Below are 24,011 nucleotides of genomic sequence, written 5' to 3'. Positions count from 1 at the left end.
CACCGCACGACAGGCCAATAAATCAGAGACAGGTGTTGAGGCAGGGAATACGACTTTATTCAGAAAGCAGGCAGATCGAGAAGATGGCAGATTAAAGTCTCAAAATAACCATCTTATCGGGGTTTGGATGCCAGTTTCTTTTATAGCACAGAGAGGGGGAGGAGATGAGGAAGTAAAGTAAAAAGGCCATAAGTTTTGCAGATATCACCTGGAATGACCAGCCTTGGGGAGGGGAGGTGTTAATTTCTTCTTTCTTGCAGCCATCCACAGGTGGACAGGGTCCGGATGTTTGCCTGAACAAAGGCACTTTGGTTTAACATTCAGGCAGAGGGGCGGGGTTCCCAGAGGCAGGCCATTGTGTAGAGACAGTATCCTTTTAGTGAACAAAAGCGGCGGAAAGCAAAGGTTAAAGTAAAAGGAACAGATCCAACATGTCAAATTTGGCTCTTCCGGTTACACTTTGGCTGTGCAAACTGCTTTTTAATTTTTTAGATGAGATTCATGTAAAATAATAGAACGTGGAAGATGCCAAATTGTTTTTAATTAATTTGTTATGATCATGCTACCACTCGGTAATTGTAAAACTGTCTTTTAAAGTTAAAGAGTGACCTCAGAAACATGGTGGAGTGGAAAACTACCTTTGTCCTTCCCCTTCGATCTATACCCGGTAAGACATCCACAGCTCAGCAAAGGCTCCTCTGCCCAACACAACAGGACGGGGAATGTCCACACATCAGTACATCTAAAGGTGGGTGAACTGAAATAGAGAAGACAGAACCGTGGGAACAGTGGAATGGGTGCCTGCCTGCAGTCCCAGCCCTCTGACCACGGCAGCTGAGCCCACAGCTTCAGAGAACCCAGGAGCAGCAGAAGAAGGGGCACATACGACTCAGGCGTCCCAGATGCACCGGCACCCGTGGCCACAGGTAACTGGGCAGCAGTGGCAGTGAGGGCTGGGGGACCATCCTCCCAGCCACTGAGGCGCCCACGACACGCCCCCATCTGCAGTGGTGGAGCCCGGGAACCTTACAACACCAGACACAGGAGAGGTGGACCCTGGCTCCCCTCCCCTCGTCTTCCCTCCTCCACAGGGAGCCTGTGCCTCCGGGGATCCCAGACATAAGGAAAGAGCCCACCATCCCAGGGACGACAGCAGCCCTGGCAGAAACAAGGCAGCAATGACCCCAGAGGCACAAGAAATGACAATGAAGGCACAGAGCCACACTTTTTACAGAGACGACGAAGCTGGAAAGTGCACTGAAATAGAACCAGAGGCAGCTCAGCTAAGAGAAACCAAAAACTTGTGTGATAGCGCCACCTACTGGAAAATAAAAGAAAGGACTCTAATTCCCAATCTGTCCAGTCTCAAATGCACCAGCACAGTTCATCAAACAACACGAAGAACCACAGTAACACTACACAAAAAGAAAATGACAATTCTCCAGACACCAAACTTAAAGTCATGAAATATTGTGATCTGATAGAGAATTCAGATAGCTGTCATCAAGAAACTCAGAGAGGGCTTCCCTGGTGGCGCAGTGGTTGAGAGTCCGCCTGCCAATGCTGGGGACACGGGTTCGAGCCCCGGTCCGGGAAGATCCCACATGCCGCGGAGCAGCTGGGCCTGTGAGCCGTGGCCGCTGAGCCTGCGTGTCCAGAGCCTGTGCTCCGCAACGGGAGAGGCCACAACAGTGAGAGGCCCGTGTACCTCAAAAAAAGAAAAAAAAAGAAAAACTCAGAGATACAAGAAAAGTCAGAAAGGCAGTTTAATGAGCTCAGGAATAAAAACGATGAACAGAAGGTACACTTTACCAAAAAGACCGAAACTCTCAAAAGGAACCAAAGAGAAATTCTGGATCTGAAGACCTCAATAAATGAGATGAAGAGAGTATTAGCACTGGAAATGGAGCAGACCATATGGAAGAGAGAATTAGTGAGCTCCAAGATAGACGATAGAAATCTAACAATAATACAAGTAAAAGAGGAAAGAGAAATAAGATATTCCTTTAAATGAGGAAATCCTACAAGAGCTATCTTTTAGGAAGGGCAATATTAGCATAATGGGTATCCCAGAAGGAGAAGAGAGGGAGAAGGGAGCTTATTTAAAGAAATAATAGCTGAACACTTCCCAAATTTGGGGAAGGAACTGGATACACAAGTCCATGAAGTTACAAGAACACCTAATTACCTCAACGCAAGAAGACTTTCTTTGAGACACATTATATTAAAATTGCCAAAAGTCAAGGAAAAAGAAAGAATTTAAAGGCAGCCGGGGAAAAAATGGTAATCTACAAAGGAACCCGAATTAGGCTATCAGCAGATTTCTCAGCAGAAACCCTACAGACCAGAGGGAGTGGAGTGACATTCTCAAAATACTGAAAGATAAAAATTGTCACTCAAGAATACTCTATACAGGGACTTCCCTGGTGGCGCAGTGGTTGGGAATCCTCCTGCCAGTGCAGGGCACAGGGGTTTGATCCCTGGTCTGGGAAGATCCCACATGCTGCAGAGCGACTGAGCCCATGTGCCACAGCTGCTGAGCCTGCGCTCTGGATCCCGCGAGCCACAACTACTGAAGCCCACATGCCTGAAGCCTGTGCTCCGCAGCAAGAGAGGCCACCGCAATGAGAAGCCCACGCACTGCAACAAAGTGTAGCCCCCGCTCGCTGCAACTAGAGAAAGCCCACGTGCAGCAGTGAAGACCCAACACAAAAATAAAATAAATTAATTTTTTTAAAAAAAGGAATACCCTATACAGCAAATTTGTCATTCAAAAATGAAGAAGAAATAAAGACTTTCCCAGACAAAGGTGAGGGAATTCATCACCACTAGACCTGCTTTACAAGAAATGCTGAAAGGAACTCTTCTACCAAAAACAAAACAGCAAAAATACACAAAACTTTGAGCAAGGGGCTTCCCTGGTGGCGGAGTGGTTGAGAGTCCGCCTGCCGATGCAGGGGACACAGGTTCGTGCCCCGGTCTGGGAGGATCCCACGTGCCGCGGAGCGGCTGGGCCCGTGAGCCATGGGCGCTGAGCCTGCGCGTCCGGAGCCTGTGCTCCGCAACGGGAGAGGCCACAACAGTGAGAGGCCCGCGTACCGCAAAAAAAAAAAAAAAAAAAAAAAATGGAAAGCAGAAAAACAGCTATAGCTATCTCATTTTCAGGTATAAGTAACAAACTTACAACAAAAAAAGGGATAATTTGAGACAACAAAAACATAAAAGGGGAAGAAGAAAAGGATGAAACTCATATAGGTAAATGAAAATAAGATACTATCAGCAGAAAAAGGACTGTTTTAGACTCACAGACATAGAAAACAAACTTTTGGTTACCAAAGGGGAAAGGGGGGAGGGCAGGATAAGTTAGGAGTTTGGGATTAACAGATACACACTACTACGTATAAAATAGATAAACAACAAGGACCTACTGTACAGCACAGGGAGCTATAATCAATATGTTGTAATAACCTATAAGGGGAAAGACTCTGAAAAGGAATATATGTAACTGAATCGCTTTGCTGTACGCCTGAAACTAGCAAAACGTAAATCAACTGTACTTCAATTTTAGAAGGTGGGGGGGAGATGAGATTAGGAGGCTAGCTTTGATGCTGTATTTCCATAATAATTTACACAAGTTTTTTTTATATAAATTTATTTATTTACTTATTTATTTTGGCTGCGTTCATTCTTCATTGCTGCACACAGGCTTTCTCTAGTTGCAGCGAGCGGGGGCTGCTCTTTGTTGCAATGCATGGGCTTCTCATCACGGTGGCTTCTCTTGTTGTGGAGCACGGGCTCTAGGCACAAGGACTCAGTAGTTGTGGCACACGGGCTTCAGTAGTTGTGGCTCACGGGCTCCAGAAAGCAGGCTCAGTGGTTACGGCACACGGGCTTAGTTGCTCCGCAGCATGTGGGATCTTCCCGGCCCAGGGCTCAAACCCTTGTTCCCTGCATTGGCAGGCACACAAGATTTTTTAAAAAGAAAAAGGACTATTTTATCTATGAGACATTTTATACAAACCTCAGGGTAACGAAGAAAACATAAACACAGAGCAGAGACATGAAACACAAAAAAAACAAAAAAAAAGGAAACTGAGAAAAATACCAAAGAAGACCACCAAACCAAAATGGCAGACAGAAACACAAGGAAAAAGAAACAATGGAGGTATAGAGAAACCAGAAAACCAAAGATAAAATGACAGTACTAAATCCTCATTTATCAATAATCACCCTAAGTGAAACTGGATTGACTTCACCAATCAAAAGACACAGAGTGGGGCTTCCCTGGTGGCGCAGTGGTTGAGAGTCCGCCTGCCGATGCAGGGGCCACGGGTTTGAGCCCTGGTCCGGGAAGATCCCACATGCCGCGGAGCAACTAAGCCTGTGCACCACAACTACTGAAGCCCATCTGCCTACAGCCCGTGCTCTACAAGAGAAGCCACGGCAATGAGAAGCCCACGCACCGCAACGAAGAGTAGCCCCTGCTCGCCGCAACTAGAGAAAGCCCACACGCAGCAACGAAGACCCAACACAGCCAAAAGTAAATAAATAAAATAAATAAATTTTTTAAAAAAGACAACAGCCATTGTCACCACAAGAAGAGCTTGAGCCCAGGTGTTGTTCCACACCTGATCCATTCATAGCCTTGTTTAACCACCAGAGTCAGAAACCCACTTGGACAAGATTAAGCGCTAGGTGGGCTGGCCGGGGGCCACCTGGGACCCCTGCCCCCACTCTCCCATCTCCCTCCCCGTGCTGCAGAGGGACCCAGGCACGGACGTCCATCCTTGGAGCCTACCGCTAAGACAGAAATCTCCAGATCGAAAAGGCCTGCTGGCGGGCCCTACCATCACCACCCTTGTGTGCCAGAGACCAGCAGCGGCTACCAGGAGTGGGGAGAGCCCTGCCCCACAAACACCCTTCCAGAGAGGAACCTCGGGACCCCACGCGATGGTCTCCACAGTGTCTCTCTTCTCCGGGCTTTACTTCGTAAAGGGCACCAGCCATCCCTGTGTCTGCAGAGCGCCGAGCTCCCCTGCAGGCTGCTCTGTGCTGCACGTGTTTGGTGTGACTCCTCAAGAGGCACATTCTCTACTCTGCTCTGGGCCACCGTTTGAGATGGTTTTCCTTGCCATGTTCTGTGGGTGGGAGAGTTTGATTTCTAGATCTTTGAGTCCTTAGAGCCCCATCTTGGGCACATCCTGGGTTTTGTCTCCTGCTGGCTGTGTTCAATACCAAGTTCGGCTGGCAGGGCAAAGGCCACTTACGGCTCTGCTGAGCCTTCCTGGGGTCCTTCTTTCATCTAACTCAGCTCCTGATCATTTGCTGCTACCCGGCGAGGTTTGTTTTCTGTTCAGGACTTTTTTCCTTGTCTTCACAAGGAGGCTCAGCCGGGACACCTAGGGGGAGTCCCCTCCCCTGGAAGGTGCTGCTCTTGGTGCTTCCATTCCGCCCACCCCTCTTCCACCTGGAGTTCTGCATCCTTCTCCCCAACCAGTTCCCAAATGTGGTGTCTTGGGGCTCAGCCAGGAACCCCTCCCTGCACTCCTTCCCTGCAAACCCCATGCATTTCCCATAAGCTGACAGCTCCCCTGATGTTCCGGACACTTCTGGCCTCTGACTTGCTGTATATCCGGGTCCCAGTGGGTCCGCCTCCAAAGTGCATGGATGCCCCTCACCGCACAGCGCCCCGCCTCACCCCTGCTGCTGTAGAAGCCACCTGGTCTCCCCCCTCACCCTGCCCACCCCTCCCTCTGTTCACACAGCAGCCCAAGAGGTCTTTCTAAACACGCACCAGACCCTCCTCTGCTCAGGCCCTTCATTTATTCCCATCACACTTGGACGAACGTGCAAAGCCCTTTTCCTGGACCATCGAGACGTGCGGTCTCTGTCTCTGCTGCTGTCCCCTCGGTCCCCATGTTCCCACCGTTCCAGCCCCTCCAGACACTCCCCGCTTTTTTTTTTTTTTTTTTTGCGGTACGCGGGCCTCTCACCGTTGTGGCCGTTGCGGAGCTACAGGCTCCGGACGTGCAGGCTCGGCGGCCATGGCTCACGGGCCCAGCCGCTCCGCGGCATGTGGAATCTTCCCGGACCGGGGCATGAACCCGTGTCCCCTGCATCAGCAGGCGGACTCCCAACCACTGCGCCACCAGGGAAGCCCAGACACTCCCCACTCTTGGCCTCAGTCCCCTTCTCCCAGACTGGACAGGCCCGAACTAGCCCCAGTCTGGCCCCGTGCCTGTATTCTCCGCTGCACTGCTTGCGCTCATGGATCAATGGTAACGGAGTCCCCTGTCCCCGGTGGCCTTGCACAAAGCCCACGTCATGGATCAGCTAGGACAAAGGGACATGGCCAAAGCAAAGCTCCCGTTCACGGCTCACTTCCTAGAGCAGGAACGCAAAGGCAGCTGTCCAGGCTTACCTTGGGGTCCCTGTCTTCCAATCCTGTGGGTTCTGATGCTTTCAGTGAGAATTCTGACCACTATTGCTTGGCTTCCTGAGTCGCCCTTGGGAAGGGGAAGTGGATCTGAGTTGCCTCTCCACCATTACAGAAGCGCAAGGCTGGCTTCTGATTCTTCAAGAGGACCCAGTGAGACTGACACCCGAATCACATAGAAAACAGACTTCTGACCCGCAGCCCGCAGCAGCCAGCCCAGGAAGCCAGCCTGCTGTCTCTAGGGACAATCCAGGAAGCTAAATAACCCCTGTAACAATCAGCCCCAAAAGGCCAGAATTTGGTCGATAACTGACAGCTTCCCTAATTTCAGTCCCTACCTCCAACTCAGGACCAACCAGAGAAAGCCAAACACGCTCCCCCAACCAATCACATGGGACCCCCCCTTCTAGTGAGGGCACCTCCAGCTTCCCCAGGCCCACAGCCCCCACCAGGGCAGCCCTGAGCCCTCCTTCTCCTCCAGGAAGCTGTCCCACTGCCCTGCCTGCCCTTGAGTCTCTGCCAAACCAAGTGATGGGAGCAACTCCCTCGCTACAGCCAGCTCTGAACACACACCTCTGCCTTCCCCATCTCGTTGGTTTTGTTTATTTCCACACAAGAAAGCTAGATTTTATGAAAAATCTCCAATTACTCTTTTTTTTTTTTTTTTTTTGGCTGCGTTGGGTCTTCATTGCTGCGTGCGGGCTTTCTCTAGTTGCGGTGAGCGGGGGCTACTCTTCACTGCAGTGTGCAGGCTTCTCATTGCCGTGGCTTCTCTTGTTGTGGAGCACGGGCTCTAGGGCGCGTGGGCTTCAGTAGTTGTGGCACGTGGGCTCAGTAGTTGTGGTTTGCAGGCTCTAGAGTGCAGGCTCAGTAGTCGTGGCACACAGGCTTAGTTGCTCCACGGCATGTGGGAATCTTCCCGGACCACGGCTCAAACCCGTGGCACCTGCATTGGCAGGCAGATTCTTAACCACTGCGCCACCAGGGAAGTCCCTCCAATTACTTTAATGTTCAGAACAAACATAAAATTTTAAATGTCATGGAGGTGACAGGGCTGCAAGGTTGTCATGTCTGTTGAGTAAAGTGGGAGCCTCTGACCTCTGACTCCTAGTGGCAGGAATTGTGGGAAACAGTTTTGGCCTCTTTTCTAAGCCGGCAGGGTGGTGCTGTGGGCCCTGGCCTGGCCCTGGGGATGCGACCTGCAGGCTTGTACAGATCCTCTCCTTGGTCCCTGTCCTCCCGGCAAGCCTTGCTCCGCTCTCCGAGCTGTCAGGCCCCCATCATGAAGGAAGGGGTGTGCCTCTGGCTCGCTGGCCTTGTTGAAAAGCCCTCCCATTGTGAGCCCATCAGTGCTAATTCTCTACCCAAGGCTCCATCTGAGGCAGGACAAGCCCACTGGGCTGGGATTCAAGGGTTTATGGAGACACCACGAGGGGGGAGGCTCCACCCTGCTCTCCCCCTGATCACGGGGCTGGACCCCCACTTCCTCAGCTCCAGGACACCCAGGCCCCTGGTCCACATTCCTTCTGCCCAGGCCTCACCGTTATCAGCAAGACAGGCAGTGGGCTCTCCCGGGGTCTCCCTGCCCCTCACGGTCCCACCTCCCAGTCAGCCAGCAGAGGGCCTTTCTGAAACATACTGGCCGTGCCCACCCACCCTGACACCTGGCCTGGCTCCATGCCCTGTGTGGTCCAGGTCTGCGACCTCCCCAGCTCCCTCCCACTTGAGTGACGTGGTTATCAGACTCCCCTAGAACTGGGGTCCCCAACGCCGGGGCCATGGACCAGTACCGGTTGGCAGCCTGTTAGGAAGCAGGCCGCACAGCAGGAGGTGAGCAGTGGGCGATGGAATCTTCATCTGCCACTCCCCATCACTGGCATTACCGCCCGAACCACTCCCACCACTGCCCCCCGCCCCCCATCCGTGGAAAAATTGTCTTCCACGAAACTGGCCCCTGGTGCCAAATAGGTTGGGGACCGCTGCCCTAGAAGACCCCGTTTCTTTGTGCCTGGCAGCACCACCCCTCATGGCCCCTGGACCGTCCACATCTTCCAGCCTCTCTCAGCCTCCAGGTCCCCAGCCGGTGAGATGCCTGCACCAGTGCACACCTGGGACCAGAGGGCTGCATTCACCGGTGTCCCTGGCCAGACAACCAGCCTGGATGAATGGATGAAGAGTAGGGACCCTGAACAGGGGTGATGCCGTGGGGCGCAGCCACCCAAGCCTTCCTACCAGGACCACCGGCAGCCCCTGCAGCACACCCTTCACCCTGGATGTCCCGCTAACCCAGCAGACCCCATGGGAGCCCGAGGGGACCACAGTGCTGTTGGATCATGAGGGAAGGGGCAGGGCTCCCCGACAGCCCCACACCCAGGAGCCCTGAACAAGAGGTGCCGATAGAGCCTTGAGAAACTTGGGGGAGGAAAGAAATTTCTGGAGAGGAGCAAGAGGCAGGAGAAGCAACCGCTACATGCACTGACTTGGTAAGATCAGGGTGTGTGGAAAAGTTCATGAGCTGTGAGAGATCCGATGAGGACGGGACTCCCACCCAGGGGCCGTGATGGTCCCCACAGAGAGGGGCAAGCGTGTGAATGGCGTGGGCTCCCCTACCTGGTCTTGGGCATGAGAGTCTGGAGGAAACCCCAAACCCAGCTGACCCCACAGAACCAGTGGGGACACTATGCGCTTACCTCACCATGTAACTGATGCTCCGGGAGATCACGGCTGAGCCTCAGTTTCCCCATCCATCCTGACACACAGGAGCTGTGCAGAGAGAAAAGGCCTGCAGGTCTTGGAAGAAGATGGGCTGAGGCCAGGCCAGAGGGGCCAGTGAACACCCCCGAGGACCCCACGTCCCTGCCCCGGGGCTGGTGAGCCCAGGGAACATCATTCCTGGAAACTCCTGGTTCTGCGTCTAGCCCTCGGGGCCGACAACCTGCCTGAAGGCCTGGCCTGCCAACACCTCTTGCCCCTCCCCTTCCCCCCAAGCCCACCGGGCCTGCATCCCCCCTGGCCTGGCCTACCCAGCACCCAGCAATTAGAGCTGGCCTCCACTCCCCCTCCAGATGAAAAGTGCAGTCCCAGTCTCATGGCTGTGTGAAGGGTTCTCTTAGAAGCTGAGGAAATGGGTTAATGGTGGTGGCCTGCCAGGGAAGTGACCTGGTTCCCCACCACTGACCACCATGCTTTCCATAAGTCTTGAAGGCATGGGAGTGCTCTGAGTAAAATGTGACTGTACCACACCTGCAGCACAGCCCCAGTGACACGAGATTGCCTGGGGGGGAACAGTCTGTGTATATATGCTGGGATGTGACAGATACACATGTGCTTACATAGGAAAAAGCCAGATGAAGGTGAACGAAGACACTAACAAGGTAGCTCCAGGACACAGATCACGTGTGATTTTCTTTTTCTTCTTTATGCTTTTCTGAATTGTGCAAGTTTTCTGCAATGTGTATCAATTATTTTTCTAATTTAAGAACTTTGAAATTATCTTCTAAATAACCTCAGTTGAAATCTGTAGAAAGCTTTCTAGATAAGAGGCACCTTCACTAATTTACCACCTCATGTAACCCTCACACCTACCCATTATGAAAGATGCGGTCGTTGCCTCCGTTTCATAGGTGGGAGAACTGAGGGGCACGTGAAGGGAAACGACCTGTCTGAGGTCACACAGCAAATGAGACCAGAGCCCGATTCCCAAGGACAGACTCCTTCCACGAGGGGTTTGCCCAGGGGCCTTAAATCTCGAGCCTTCAAATCTTAGGCAAGACTTCAACGTTAGCCAATGCCCTTGTGTTGATCATAACAAAATACATTCTGAGGTGTAATCTGCTAACAGCCCTCACCGCCCCAAAAGTCTCAACCTAAATCACAGAGATCAGAGAATGTCAAGGACAGGAATGTCCTCTAACGTGCTATGCCCCAGGTGCCAAATGCTTTTGCAACACCTGGGTTCCCTAGGCAACAGCCTCACCCCATGCACAGGTGAGAAACAGTAAATAGTTCAAGGTCACAGAACTAGCAGAGCCAGGGCTGGACCCACCCAGGCATGGATTCAAACCCTCCCGCTTGACCACTTCATGGGAAGGGCATTCATGCCACACCCTGTGTTTGGACTTCACCCCCCAGGTTGTATAGGAAGAATTTCAGATGGCAGGGGTGGCTGGGGGAAGGGATGGTGAGTGATAGGATCATGCTAATGTGCGAAAGCTCAGCTGGCCAGAAAGACCAGCATGGGGACTTCCCTGGTGGCGCAGCAGTTAAGAATCCGCCTGCCAATGCAGGGGACACAGGCTCAAGCCCTCGTCCGGGAAGATCGCACATACCGCTGAGCAACTAAGCCCACGTGCCACAACTACTGAGCCTGCGCTCTACAGCCTGAGAGCCACAACTACTGAGCCCACATGCCAAAACTACTGAAGCCCGTGCACCTGGAGCCCATGCTCCGCAACAAGAGAAGCCACCACAATGAGAAGCCCGCGCACTGCAATGAAGAGTAGCCCCTGCTCGCCACAACTAGAGAAAGCCTATGCGCAGCAACGAAGACTCAATGCAGCCAAAAGTAAATAAATTTATTTTTTTAAAAAAAAGAGTGAATCTGAAAATAAAAAGAAAAAAAGTGAAGAGAAAGCACTTTGTAAGTTTTGTGCAGAATGAAATACATGTGCCCATCCCAACCAGGGATGTAAAGTACGATTTTGGTGATTCCACATAAGAGTCAAATGCTCTCGTGTTCTCATTTAAACTGGCATTGCACAATATAAAGATGAATGGTGGGCTTCCCTGATGGCTCAGTGGTTGAGAGTCCGCCTGCTGATGCAGGTGACACAGGTTCATGCCCCGGTCCGGGAAGATCCCACATGCTGCGGAGCGGCTGGGCCCGTGAGCCATGGCCGCTAAGCCTGCGCGTCCAGAGCCTGTGCTCCGCAACGGGAGAGGCCACAGCAGTGAGAGGCCCGCGTACCGCAAAAAAAAAAAAAAGATGAATGGTAATATTCACACTGATAATAGAAACATTTAATTTTAATTTAGCTAGAGTGACATTTTTAAAAAACACCATTTTTAAAAATGAGAGACGTGGAAAAGAGGAAAACCTTTGTATTTAGTATCTTTACCAACACTTTCTTCCCACTTGTTAAACAAGGCACCCCACAAAGTATGTAGCCAGCCCTATGGTCAAGGAGGAAGGGACCAGGCCCTGTGACCCTATGACCACAGGTCCCATAGCCCAAGGGCTGTGTCCCAGGGAGCCAGAGGCTGGCGACTCAGTATGAGGCCACGGCCCCGTGGCCTGAGTTCCTGGTGTGGTCAGCCTGGCCTCAGACCCAGCATCTGAGCCAGGAGGACCCTGAGTCCTTCCGGCCGTGGTGTAGGGGGAGGGACAGAGAAAAGGGAGAGAAAGGTCAGCAGGGCCAGCCAGTGAGTGACCGTGGCCTGGCCACCCCTCACTTCTCTGAACCTCAGTACCCCGCTCTGACCTGTGCACTGCATTCTTCTCAGACTGCAGGAGGGGAAACAGCCAAAGGGGGAGCATCTTGTGAGCTGCCAGTGTAAAGAGGCACCAGCAGGTAGCAAGTCGCCATTGGCCAGGACTCCAGAACCCCATCCCTGAAGGCTGGCACTGGCCACCCCGGGAGGGACCTGGGCTGAGGTCCGAGAACTCTGCTGAGAGGTCCTAGGGACTGAGACGGTGCTACATGGGGCCCGGAGTCAGGGAGAGCCAGGGGGACCTGAGCTGCTTGTCGTAGTGGCAGGGTGTTCCGAGCTAAAACATCTGGAAACGCGAGTACCCAGGGAAGCACTGAGGGGCTCTGTGTCAAAGGTCAAGAGGCCACAGGCCAGGCAGAGTATGGCCTGGACCAGGGGTGGGCACTGACCATCAGCACACGTGGTCACCCCGGGGCCACCTTCCCTGTCCAGGCCCTCAGGGCAGCAGGATCAAGGAAGTTTCCCCAGAGAAGGAGGGGCACGTCTCCTTGGTGTTGGTCCCGCTCACAGGGCACAGGCGGGCCCTTCTGGGAAGAGGCCTTCCCAGTGTCCGCCCTGTGCAGAAACAGCCCTGACACTGCCCCTGCCCCTCCCTTTCTCGCATGCCCGACATTCTCTGCACAGAACATGCAGCCCATAAACTCAAGACGGCCTGTTCTTGCTGTAGAATGTTCAGGAAAAGACAAAAAGACACCATGGGAGAAATAAAACGCCCCCCCAGATACCCCTGCGCCTGGGCTCCTCCTCCTTCTCCGTTACCTGTGGACCGTGTGCTGAACTGGACCCGTGACTCCCTCTCCCTGAAGGGCACCCCCACGACCACGGAAAACAACGCCACGTTGTGTCGTTGTGGATTCTATTTCTTCCTTCGTCTGCCCTTCATTTTCTTAATTCTCAGAGTAAACACGCATTACTTTCAAAGTGGAAAAAAATGGTCCACCTTACTAGGAATTCTCTTTTTGTTTACAAAAGCGGCCCGAGGCAGCAGCTGCCCAGTCTGGGCTCCGTCCAAGCCGGAAGTCCCTCGGTCCCCCTGGGGCAGCCCCAGCCGCCCGCCCTCCCCGCCATGCTCCTCCCCCCACTGCCTCCTTTAAAGGTGCCCCGGGGCCACAAGCCACCATCTGCCACCTGCCTGCCACCCGCCACCATGCGTTGTCTTGCCAGCCTGGCCCTGGCCCTGCTCGCCCTGAAGGCTGCCCTCAGGCTGGCCCCGGCCCTCATCTTGCCAGGTACGCCCAGGAGGGTCATCCTGAACTCCCTCCCCTCCAGGTGCGCCCCTGAAACACTGCCGGACCAGGCGGTTTGGTAACTGGGACAAGAGGAGAGAACGGGGGAGGCACATCCCGCGGCGGGGTGTGTCAGTGACAGCAGAAGAGTGGGGTACTGCCCAAAGATGCCCGTGTGCTGGGGGACTAGAGCCACAGGGCCCAGGCCACTGTCCCAGGGTGAAAAGTGACCGGGCAGCTAACTGGGCATGGGGGGAGCCTGTGCTGGCCCCTCAGGGTCTTAACTCCACCTCCTGCAGTGCGCCTGAGGCCTTGTTTCCTAATTTTTACAGCTGATTCACACTTTTGTCAGCTGTGTCACATTTCTGGCAGATTTTTTCTTTCCTAGAAGCAGAGCAGAGCGCTGGGCTGCTGGGGACCAGCCTCCCCATTGTTCTGTCCTTGCCCCACCTTGCTTTCCCCTGAGGAGCCCCAGGGGAGGCGGGATCCGGCCACCCCCCATCCACCTGCCCATCCTGTGTGCAGGGCAGGCGTGTGTCCAGAGCTCAGCTCCTCCTCCGAGGATTCCTGCACAATCTCCTGTGTCAACGATGAGAACTGTCCCCAAGGCACCAGGTGCTGCGCCAGGAGCCCCTGCTGCTGATCCTGCATGGTCCCCCTCATAGGTAACGCCGCCGTCCCTGCGCCCCAGTGGAGCCCCATCTGGAGGGAGGGAGGGACCAGCTTTGTCAAGGGTCCCCTTGAGCCGGCACTCCACACTCCGCTCTCAGTGAACCCCCCAGTGGCCCCATAAAAGCCCGGTCATGACACCGCTTCACCTGCTGGACCCACTGGAGGCCCAGCTGAGGCTCGCCCACTTCCTCCCAACATCACCAGTGCCTGGCTCAGCGATCCATGAGGGCTGCTGTCTCCCTCCTAGCCTTCAAGCTCCAGGCCACCAAGGGGGGGTGAAGGTTGGGGGCCGCCAGAGACCAGCAGTGGGGCAGCCCCAGCAAGCCAGCAGGCGATGAAGGCCTGGCCCGCCTCTCCCCTAGTACCTGTTCCAAAGGCTGGCCGCTGTCCCCGGGTGCAGGCCCTGCTGGCCCCAAAGCTCTGCTTAGAGAGAAACGAGTGATCCAGGGATGACCAATTATGGAAAACCAGAAGTGCTGCTTCAGCTCGTCGTGTGCCATGAGGTGTATGGTCCCCACCACAGGTAAGCATCCCGGAGACCCCGCCCTCAAGACACCTTCCCGAGACACTGCCCTGGGGATGGTGGACTTGGCTTCTCCCTTTGCCTCCCCTGACCTTGGGGCCTCTGCAGGTCCCTGAGGGCAGTAAGACACAGGAGAGGGCGGGGGCTCAGGCAGCAGTGACCCAGGGCTGCAACAGCTGCAGGCCTCTGCATGCACTTGATGCCGTTGGGTTAGAGTGGGTCTCAGACTAGCAAAGGGGGCTCAGAGGAACACTTGCTTGGTGGGACTTGGTCCAGCTGGGCCCACCTGCAATGCTTGTGCCTTTGCCACTTAATCTGGGGAGGAGCTCTGGGTTAGGAGCCCAGAGACATGGTTCCCAGATAACAGTCCCTGCCAGCTGCGACCTCGCCTGCCTGCCTGCCCACGGGTGATAGTGAGGGCCCGAGACAGTAGTGTGGAGGGCTCACTGGCCCACACACAGCATCCCTCCCTCCCCTGCCTCCACCGTGACCAGGCTCCACCTCCTCTGAGGCCTCCGCGTCCCCTGCAGAGGGCTCTCTCCAGTGAGGGACATCCCTGAGAGCCCCTGGCTGCCAGGAGTGACCGGTCCAAGTCCCCTCAGCCAGAATCTTCTCTCTTGGATCCAGTCAGCCCAAGATGCCTCCTACCTGCTGCTAATAAAAACCCACTTGGGGCTTCCCTGGTGGTGCAGCGGTTGGGAGTCCACCTGCTGATGCAGGGGACACGGGTTCGTGCCCCAGTCCGGGAAGATCCCACATGCCGCGGAGCGGCTGGGCCTGTGAGCCATGGCCGCTGGGCCTGCGTGTCCGGAGCCTGTGCTCTGCAATGGGAGAGGCCACAACAGTGAGAGGCCCGCGTACCACAAAACAAACAAACAAAAAAAACCACTTGGCTTCATGTCTCTCGGTCCTCTGTCTGTCTGTCCTTGGCACCTGCCCGGGGTGGCGGGGGGCAGGCGAAGCACACAGGCTTTGCCCCCAGGAGCTCCCCAGCAGGCCTGGAATCTCCTGGAAGAGCCAGGCGCTGGGAGCTGGGGGCCATGGTGGCGTCTCTGGGCTGGGAGAGACTTGTCCACCAGGCTCTCGGTGCCGGCCCCTGGGGTCTGACCCCTTTCAGAGGTGCTGATGAATGGGGGCTCGGGAGCATGAGCAGAGGCTGCAGGGAGGGCTTGGGGCTCAGCGGCTGCCAGACCTCACTGGCCTTGACCAGCTTCGGGGACACACAGAGGGCAAGGTGTTAGAGGCTGTTCCTCGGGCAGCCTGGTTTAGAGCCTCCAGTGACGTGTGCATACCCCACCCCACACCCAGTGAGTGTCTTATAATTCATTTCAGCTCTGACAAAACCAGCCAGAGGGAAGTCCCTCTGGTCCAGGGATTAGGGCTTCACACTTCCACAGCCAAGGACATGGCTTCAGTCCCTGGTTGGGGAACTGTGCAGCTCCCACAAGCTGTGCAGTGCAGTGCAGCCAAAAAAAAAAACAAAAAACTACCCAGAGTTCAAGTCAGGCCCCACAATCAAGGGCTCAATCCCATAAGGCAGGGGTCCCCAAACCCTGGGCCACAGACTGGTACAGTTTGCAGCCTGTTAGGAACCATGCGGCACAGCAGGAGGTGAGTGGCGGGCGAGAGAGCGAAGCTTCATCTGCTGCTCCCATCGCTCCCCATCACTCCCCATCCCTCCCCCATCCCTCCCCATCGCTCCCCCATCACTCCCCATCGCTCCCCCATCGCTCCCCATCGCTCCCCCATCGCTCCCCATCGCTCCCCATCGCTCTCCATCACTCCCCATCACTTCCCCATCACTCCCCCATCGCTCCCCATCACTCCCCCATCGCTCCCCATCACTCCCCATCACTCCCCCATCGCTCCCCATCGCTCCCCCATCGCTCCCCATCACTCCCCATCCCTCCCCCATCACTCCCCATCACTTCCCCATCGCTCCCCATCACTCCCCATCACTTCCCCGTCACTCCCCATCACTCCCCGTCCCTCCCCATCACTTCCCCATCACTCCCCATCACTCCCCCATCGCTCCCCATCACTCCCCATCACTCCCCCATCACTCCCCATCACTCCCCATCCCTCCCCCATCGCTCCCCATCGCTCCCCATAGCTCCCCCATCACTTCTCCATCACTCCTCATCACTCCGAATCACTCCCCCATCGCTCCCCATCGCTTGCATTACTGCCTGAACCATCCCTACAACCGCGGTCCGTGGAAAAATTGTCTTCCACGAAACCGGTCCCTGGTGCCAAAAAGGTTGGGGACCGCTGCCCTGAGGCTAAAATTCAGGGGTTCCCATAACCCCCCCAGATTCAATAGTTTGGTAGAACCGACCCGCAGATCTCTGAAAGCACAATACTTATGTTATAGTTCTACTATAAAGGATACAGACCAGGAAGAGCCAGATGAAGAGACACATAGGGTGAGGGCGTGGGAGGGGGATACAGGAACCTCTGTCCCCGTGGGCTCAGGGTATGCCACCCTCCCAGCCCATTAACCATCACCAGCCCAGAAGATCCCTGAGTTTCTGTGTCCAAAGGCTTTCTTGTGGGTTCTTGAATAAGCATTATGAGGAACTTCCCTTGTGGTCCAGTGATTAAGACTCTATGCTCCCAATACAGGGGGCCCAGGTTCGATCCCTGGTCAGGGAACTAGATCCCACATGCCGCAATTAAGAGCTCACATGCCGCAGCTAAAGAGCCTGCATGCCGCAACTAAAGATCCTGCATGCCACAATGATGATGATCCCACGTGCCACAGCTAAGACCCAGCACCGCCAAATAATTAATTTAAAAAAAAAAAGCATTACAAGGAAATCATCAGCAATCGGTGATTAACTCAATCCCCAGCCCTCTAATCACCCTAGAGTCACCTCATTAGCATAAACTTGGGTATGGGAAAGGGGCTCATTACAAATAACAAAAGGAAATTGTAAGGAAATTCCTATCACTCAGGAATTTGCAAGAGTCTTTGAAGCTGTGTGCCAGGGACAAGGACCAGATTCAGTTTTTATGTGCAGTCCGGTTTTCGACACCTACAGTCCATGTGAGCAACTTTCAGTTCTTTACACACCTACACCCAGGCCAATTTGCCACCTCAGGTGGCTCAAAGTGCAGCTTAGGGCAGTTCCCAAAGTTCGGCCCACATCGGCAGCAGCGTCACCTGGTGGTGTCAGACGGCTCCACCCAGACCCACTGGGTCAGAAAGGCAGGTGGGGCCCACACGCTGTTTTCAGCAGCTCCAGGAAATCAAGGACTGCTGGGTGAGGCTGCAAGGCTTCCTGATTTCAAGGTGCCCCCCAATCTCCAGGAATCTTGCCAAAATGCAGATTCCAATTCTGGAGGTCTGGAATTCTGCATTTCTAGCTGCTCCCAGGGGAGGTAAAAAGTAAAAAGGGAAAGAAGGCTGGCCTTCCAGGACTGGGGCATGTTGGGGGCCAGCTGGTGGGAGGGGTGTGTGGGCGGCCACGTTGGAAGGTCCTGAGTTGGGTAATGCACAGCTGGGAGCACAGTGCAGCGCCAGAGAGGAGGGGCTGCAGGAGGACGCACGGGAGGGAGGCCTGGACGCTGGGCAGGTAAAGGGCCGTTCCAGGGTGTGAGAAAGATGGGGCTACAGGTCCTGAGGGAGCCACACCTACCATGCAAAGGGACTCACAGTGCGGTGCTATTGTACCTCCAGGAAGCCCAGAGGCTGGAGGACAGTGGGCACACCCTCCCACACCCCTGCCTGTGCTGGGCAGGTGCCAGAAGAGCTTCTGGGGGAGAGAGGTGAGTCTGAGATGGAGCTGAGCCCCTCGACGGGGCTGCCGCTCCTGCCGGGGCCCAGACCCAGGAAAGATCCCCGGCGGGCCCTGAGCCCACCCTGACTTGAGCTTAGAAGGAACGGGGTGGGGGGGCTCACCAGCCTCCCCCCTCCCCCTGCCATGCTGAGGACTCCTCCCCTGCAGAGAATGCTCATCACGCCCCAGTCTCTGCATTAACCACGTGTCCAGCTTCTGTAAACTTGATGCTCTAACATCTGTCCTACATGCATACCCTGGACACCTCGATGATATGCCTGACTCACCTTGCTCAGCCTCCTGCCCCCCACACCCCTCCTTGGGGGTGTAAAGTAAACAATTCGGAGACCACACCCCCACCGCCTCGTCTAGGGGGTCTCATACTCCTGGTCACTCTCCCAGTGCAAGGCCAGGGACCACACCACTAGGGGGAGACCCTCCACCCCACAGCCCACTGACATTATTCACACTAGCCGGTCCTAATAAGCCTGTCATCCTTCCTCTCCAGCTCCTTCCAAGGAAACCACAGTAAAGCAACCCGCAGTTTCTCCCCACTCCTGCCCCGCCACCTCCCCACCTCCTGGCTGACCCTGTGCTTCCCCTTGTGGCTCTTTGTGGAGGGATGTGCCTCCTTCTCCTGGGAACTGTGAATGATAAACTATCTTCACTGGCAGTCATCTCAGATTTTCTATTAACACGCTATATTTTAATAGTCACTTTCAGGGGCTGGACATCCATCCCAGAGAGACCCGGGGCTGCGAAGGGGGTTCTCTCCCCACTGCACCACCTCTCAATGCTTGCTCACAGCAGCCCACCCCAGAGCTCCCAGCACCCTACTAGGCTGATCCCCTAGCCCCACCATAGCTCTATCTAGAGAGAGGCCGCCCCCTGCAGCACAGGTACTCAGTTCCTACAGACCCCAGAGCAGGAGCCCAGGTGGAAGGCAGGAGAGGCTGGAAGAAGGGCCCCATCAGTACGGCTCAGTGCCTGGCCCACAGGCTGCCACCCCCAGGCCCCACTCCATACACTATACTGTGCACTTCTCCACCCCGCACCAGGAGGGCTCTGCAAGACTTGCTGGTGGACAAGGTGGAAGGCTGGGCAAGGTGGAGTGATGGGCAAGGGGGATGGATGGAAAGGTAGAAGGACGGACATAATGGAAGGAAGGGCCAGGGGGAAGGCTGGAAGAGTAATTCCATGGGCTGTGGGCCCCTGGAAGCCGGCCGTGTTCAGGATTCGGGAGGGCAGAAGGCCCAGCACCTTACCCAGCTGGGAGCGAGCCCCTGGCCAGGACGGAGAGGCATGGGGAGGTCTGGGCAGCTGCAGGAGACCTGGATGTTCACTCTCCATGTGCCCATGGGCTGTCCTGCCCTCCCTGGGCCTCAGTTTCCTGTACACAGAGAAGGGCAGAAAGGACATGTTCATGTGCCCAGCAAGAGCTGGGGCCAGGCTGACTTTGGGACAGCCACCAGGTCTGATTCCTCCTCTTACTCGGGGGTCTGGAGACGCAACAATGCTACCAGGCCCTGAGGGAAAGTCTTCTCCTGAGAGGAAAGCCCTTGGCCAGGTTTGTCCAGGGTCCCCAAGGCCACCCCCCAGGTTCTGTGATTCTCCAAAAGGACTCAGCATAGAGTCACACTCATGGCTAAGATTTATTCTAACTAAGGAGACAGAGCAAAACCTGCAAAGAGAAAAAGGCACATGGGGTGAACTCTGGAGAAGACCAGTCATGAACTTCCAGACCTCTCCCCTTAGAGTCACCCTGGAGGCACTGAATCCCCTGGCAACAAGCTGGGACCATGAAGTGTCTACCAAGCAAGCTCGTTAGAGACCCAGCATCCAGGGGTTTTTATCAGGCCTGGTCTTGTAAGCACCCTCTGCCCAGCGTGTACCAAAATTCCAGACTCTCCGAGGGAAAGCAGGTGTCAGCACAGCGCACTACTTGTCCAGTTTGGGTGCAGGGGGCTACTCTTACCATAGCGGGAAAGTTGTCGTCAGTGTAGGGGACTGTTTAGCGGTCACGTTTCCAGACACCAGTGGAGGGCCAACCCGGCCGGCGGGCCCGTCAGGACTGGCAGCCTCAGACGTGCTGTGTCGGGGCTCTTCTGCGCACCAGGGCTTCTGGCAGGTTGTGGTTTGAGTACACCTGGGGAAAGAGAGTGGGCAGGTTGAGGACAGAGTGATCAACCACCCTGGCTGGCCTGGGACTGGGGGATTTCCCTTGATGGGGACTTTCTGTGCTAAAACCAGGACCACGGTGGGCACACCAGGATGGCTGCTCATCTAGTTGAGGCACAATTTCAGGAGAGAAGATGCTGTTGGCAGAGGGTGGTGGCAAGAGTGCGAGGCTCAGCCTGGAAGGAGGCAGAGGGAAGGGAGGGAGGGTAACCACGTGGGGGGCTTATCTGGAGGGCTCCCGACAGAGGCCTGTATCCCTGCATCCTGACCACACATCCTCAAGTAGCACTTGGACAGACCTGGAGACTGAGCCAGGCAGGTTCAGTGCCCGGCCCAGGTTACAGGGTGCACAGGCAGTAGGACCAAATTAGTACCCTAACCTCCTCACAGTCATCTGTCAGCTCATCTGGCCCTGATTCCAACTGGAATGGGAACAGGTGTTGGCGAGTCCCCACACCTCTCTGCACCTCAGTTTTCATCTGTCAGCAAGTGTGTTGGATGAGAAAGGCTCTGAGGTATCCCAGCTCTCCTTTCCACCCTCCCTCTGGGAAGGAGACAAACTCATCTCCTACAGCTCTGATGTCCTGCCAGGTGGACCCATGGCTTGTTCCTCATCGAGGACCTTGCAGTCCGAGGAGGGCATTCAGGTCAGATCCCCACCCCAGGCCATTCCATCCCTCAAAGTCACCAATAAGGCAGTTCTGGGATCAGAAGGAAGGTGGAGGGTGCTAGCAAGTAGAATCAGGAAGGAAATAAGGGGATATCCCTGGTGGCACAGTGGTTAAGACTCCGCGCACCCAATGTAGGCGGCCCGGGTTCCATCCCTGGTCAGGGAACTAGATCCTGCATGCCGCAACTAAAGGATCCTGCATGCCGCAACTAAAAAAAAAGATCCCTCACACGACAACGAAGATCCCACCATGTGCTGCAACTAAGACCCGATGCAGCCAAATAAACCCACAGAACTGAGTAACTACCTTTCTCCAACACCTCTCCCCACCAAAAAAAGGCCAGAAGTTTCTCTCCAGAGAGGGTAGTGGAGGGCACCTGGAATGAATTGCCTCAACCCTCTGGGAGAGTGGGCTTACCTTGCTAAAATCTGAGTGACTGTGGCAGTTCGAAATGCAGCCTCAAATCCTTGGGCACTCCTCCCCTTGAGACTGAGGTCAGAGACCCCCTCTTGAGTTTAGATGGGGCCGTGGCCACTTCCACCATGGAGAACGCAGACCCTGCGTGCTTCTTGAGGCTGGTCATAAAAGGCAACGGGGTCTCCCTTGTTTGCTGGAGCACCCACGGTTGAACCCCTGAGCTAAGCAAGAGAGGCTGGCACACGCGGGCTCTTGGTAGACTGTCTCTAGCTTTGAGTGGTTCCAGTGGAGGCCCCAGTCATTGTACAGCAGAGACAAGCCATCCTCAAAACATCCACAAGCACAATAAAGCAAGCGGCGGCGTCTGTTCCGTAGCAACAGTAACGATGATGAAGGAAACATACGCATGCTCAAACCTGAGGCCACACACCCCGACCCACCCAGCTGTCCTCCTCAGCCAGGCTCCCAAAATGTTGGCAGCTCTGGAAATGCCTCTGCAAACTCTCACCAGCCCAAGAGGAAAGACCTAAGAAGATGACAGCAGTAGCTACCCAAGAAAATGGCCTGATGGCGAGGTTCACTGCCAACATGCTCTACTCATGTGCTAGAGTTCCTTCTTTTTAGCCCACCGTTCTTTCTTTTTCTTTTTTATATCACAGCTTTATTGAGGTATAATTCACCTAACATAAAATTCGCTCTTTAATGTGTACTCAGCGGCTCATCATACATTCAGTTAATCGTGCAACTATATAATTCCTGAACATTTTCACCACCCCAAAAAGAAATCCCATACCCATTAGTCACTCCCCATTATACCACCACCCCCATCTCCCCAGCCCCTGAAAACAATTCATCTACTTTCAAGTCTACAGACTTGCCTCTTCAGGACATTGCATATAAATGAAATCATGTAATATGTGGTCTCATTGGACTGGTTCCTGTTAACTGAAAAAAATGCGCAACCTAAAAGTTGAGAATTGTTTTATTTGGTGGACTTTCTGAGGATTTCAAACCCGGGAGGCAGCCTCTCAGATTGCTCTGAGGGACTGCTCCGAAGAGGTATTGAAGAGGAACCAGGATATATAGTTTTGTAACAAAAACCAGGTGGTCATAACAACAAAAGATTACTGTTAATTAAAGAAAACCGGGCATCTCAAGTTAATTAATTTAGCACTTTTTATGTATGCGAAGATGCTAGTCTGGGCTCATTGAAATCATTCCTTTGATATGCACCTCAGCTATCTGGGGCCAGTATCCTGTTCGTTCCCATCCTGAGTCCCCTCAGGGCTCACCATCAAGGGGCAGCTGTAGTGGCTTGATGGCTGCAACATCCTTTGTTCACTGATTTAGATTTAGATTCCACACTTTAGAAATTAAAAAAAAAAAGGAAAAGAATGGAGGAGAGGAGAAGGAAACAGGAAGAAAAAAGAAGGAAGGGAAGGAGGGCGGGCGAAAAAACACCTCACGTACAATTTTTGGACTCCACATAAACTCAAAAAGCTTGAAAGCTAGAGGCTCAGAGAGTAACCAAGGCTTCAAAATCAGGAAATGATTTCTAAAACACCCAGCCACACTATCAATCAAGCAGGAGGATATAATAAAGACATTTCAGACCTGCAAGGCCTTTACTGACCTCCTTTGCATCATTTCTCACAGAGGTACTGAAGGATGTGCTCCACCCAAACAAGGGCATAAATCAAGAAATAAGATAAGAACAGAAAGTAAGAGAAGGGAAGCCCAATAAGTTTATTTTTAAAAACTAAATTAAAAATAAACCGCCAGGCAGGTCCCTGGAATCTTAAGCCAAAAATACAAAGCAATTCTTAATTCCATGGAAATAAAAAGTCGTGCAGGGCTTCCCCGGTGGCGCAGTGGTTGAGAGTCCGCCTGCCGATGCAGGGGACGCAGGTTCGTGCCCCAGTCTGGGAGGATCCCACATGCCGCGGAGCGGCTGGGCCCGTGAGCCATGGCCGCTCGACCTGCGCGTCCGGAGCCTGTGCTCCGCAGCGGGAGGGGCCACAGCGGTAAGAGAACCACGTACCGAAAAAGAAAAAAAAGGCGTGCAGGAAGAAAGATAAATCAAGTCCACGTACACAACTCAGATACATCTTGCTTGGCTTACCCCGCAGTTTCTTTTACAAGTAAACGTCAATATTTAAAAGTCAAGAGACTGCACATAAAATTCCAGAATCCTAGATTCTTTTTTGGAAAAACTGCAAGATCTAGGCAATCTGTGCCTACATTTCCGCACACCTGCGCTGAGAGGCCTTCCCAGCGTGCCACAGCCCAGCCCTGGGCAGTCTACAGCCGGGGCTTCTCTAGAGGCTATGAGAAGCCCGCGGGTAAGGCGCGGGGGTGGGAGGTGGTGGGAAGCACGCACTGACGACAAAGCGTCGCCTCCTATACTCCGAATGAGGGCTGCGTACTGACCAGAGGGTCCCCAGGCCTCCCAACCTCCGTTTCTCGACACTTTATTCTTCCCCACCGCCCCTCCCATTTTTCCGAAGTTGCTCGGCGCCTGTCACTCACTTCATCTGTCCGCGCCCTGAGCGAACATCGCCCCAGCAGGAAAAAGGAACCGGAAGTGATTTCCGGCTGGGCGGCAGGCGACGAGCC

At 54.4% G+C, this 24,011-nt stretch overlaps 1 non-coding gene across 2 annotated transcripts; it reads right to left on the bottom strand.

Annotated features, from left to right (window-relative positions):
• Positions 1-35: 35 nt before the first annotated feature.
• On the bottom strand, positions 36-24,004 carry LOC115860957 (uncharacterized). 2 transcript variants are annotated; one of them, XR_009565164.1, is made up of 7 exons: positions 23,925-24,004; positions 20,105-20,275; positions 19,395-19,519; positions 9,127-9,199; positions 3,664-3,948; positions 639-757; positions 36-373 (listed from the first exon to the last, which is right to left on the bottom strand). It is a non-coding gene; the product is annotated as an uncharacterized protein (transcript). The 2 variants fall into 2 exon arrangements; XR_011377693.1 differs by lacking the exon at positions 3,664-3,948.
• Between the last annotated feature and the right edge of the window lie 7 nt (positions 24,005-24,011).

Source organism: Globicephala melas, chromosome 9, assembly GCF_963455315.2.
Source record: "Globicephala melas chromosome 9, mGloMel1.2, whole genome shotgun sequence".
NCBI classification, from domain to species: domain Eukaryota; kingdom Metazoa; phylum Chordata; class Mammalia; order Artiodactyla; family Delphinidae; genus Globicephala; species Globicephala melas.
Note: the sequence above shows the minus strand (reverse complement) of the source record. Positions and strands in the feature narration are given on the sequence as shown.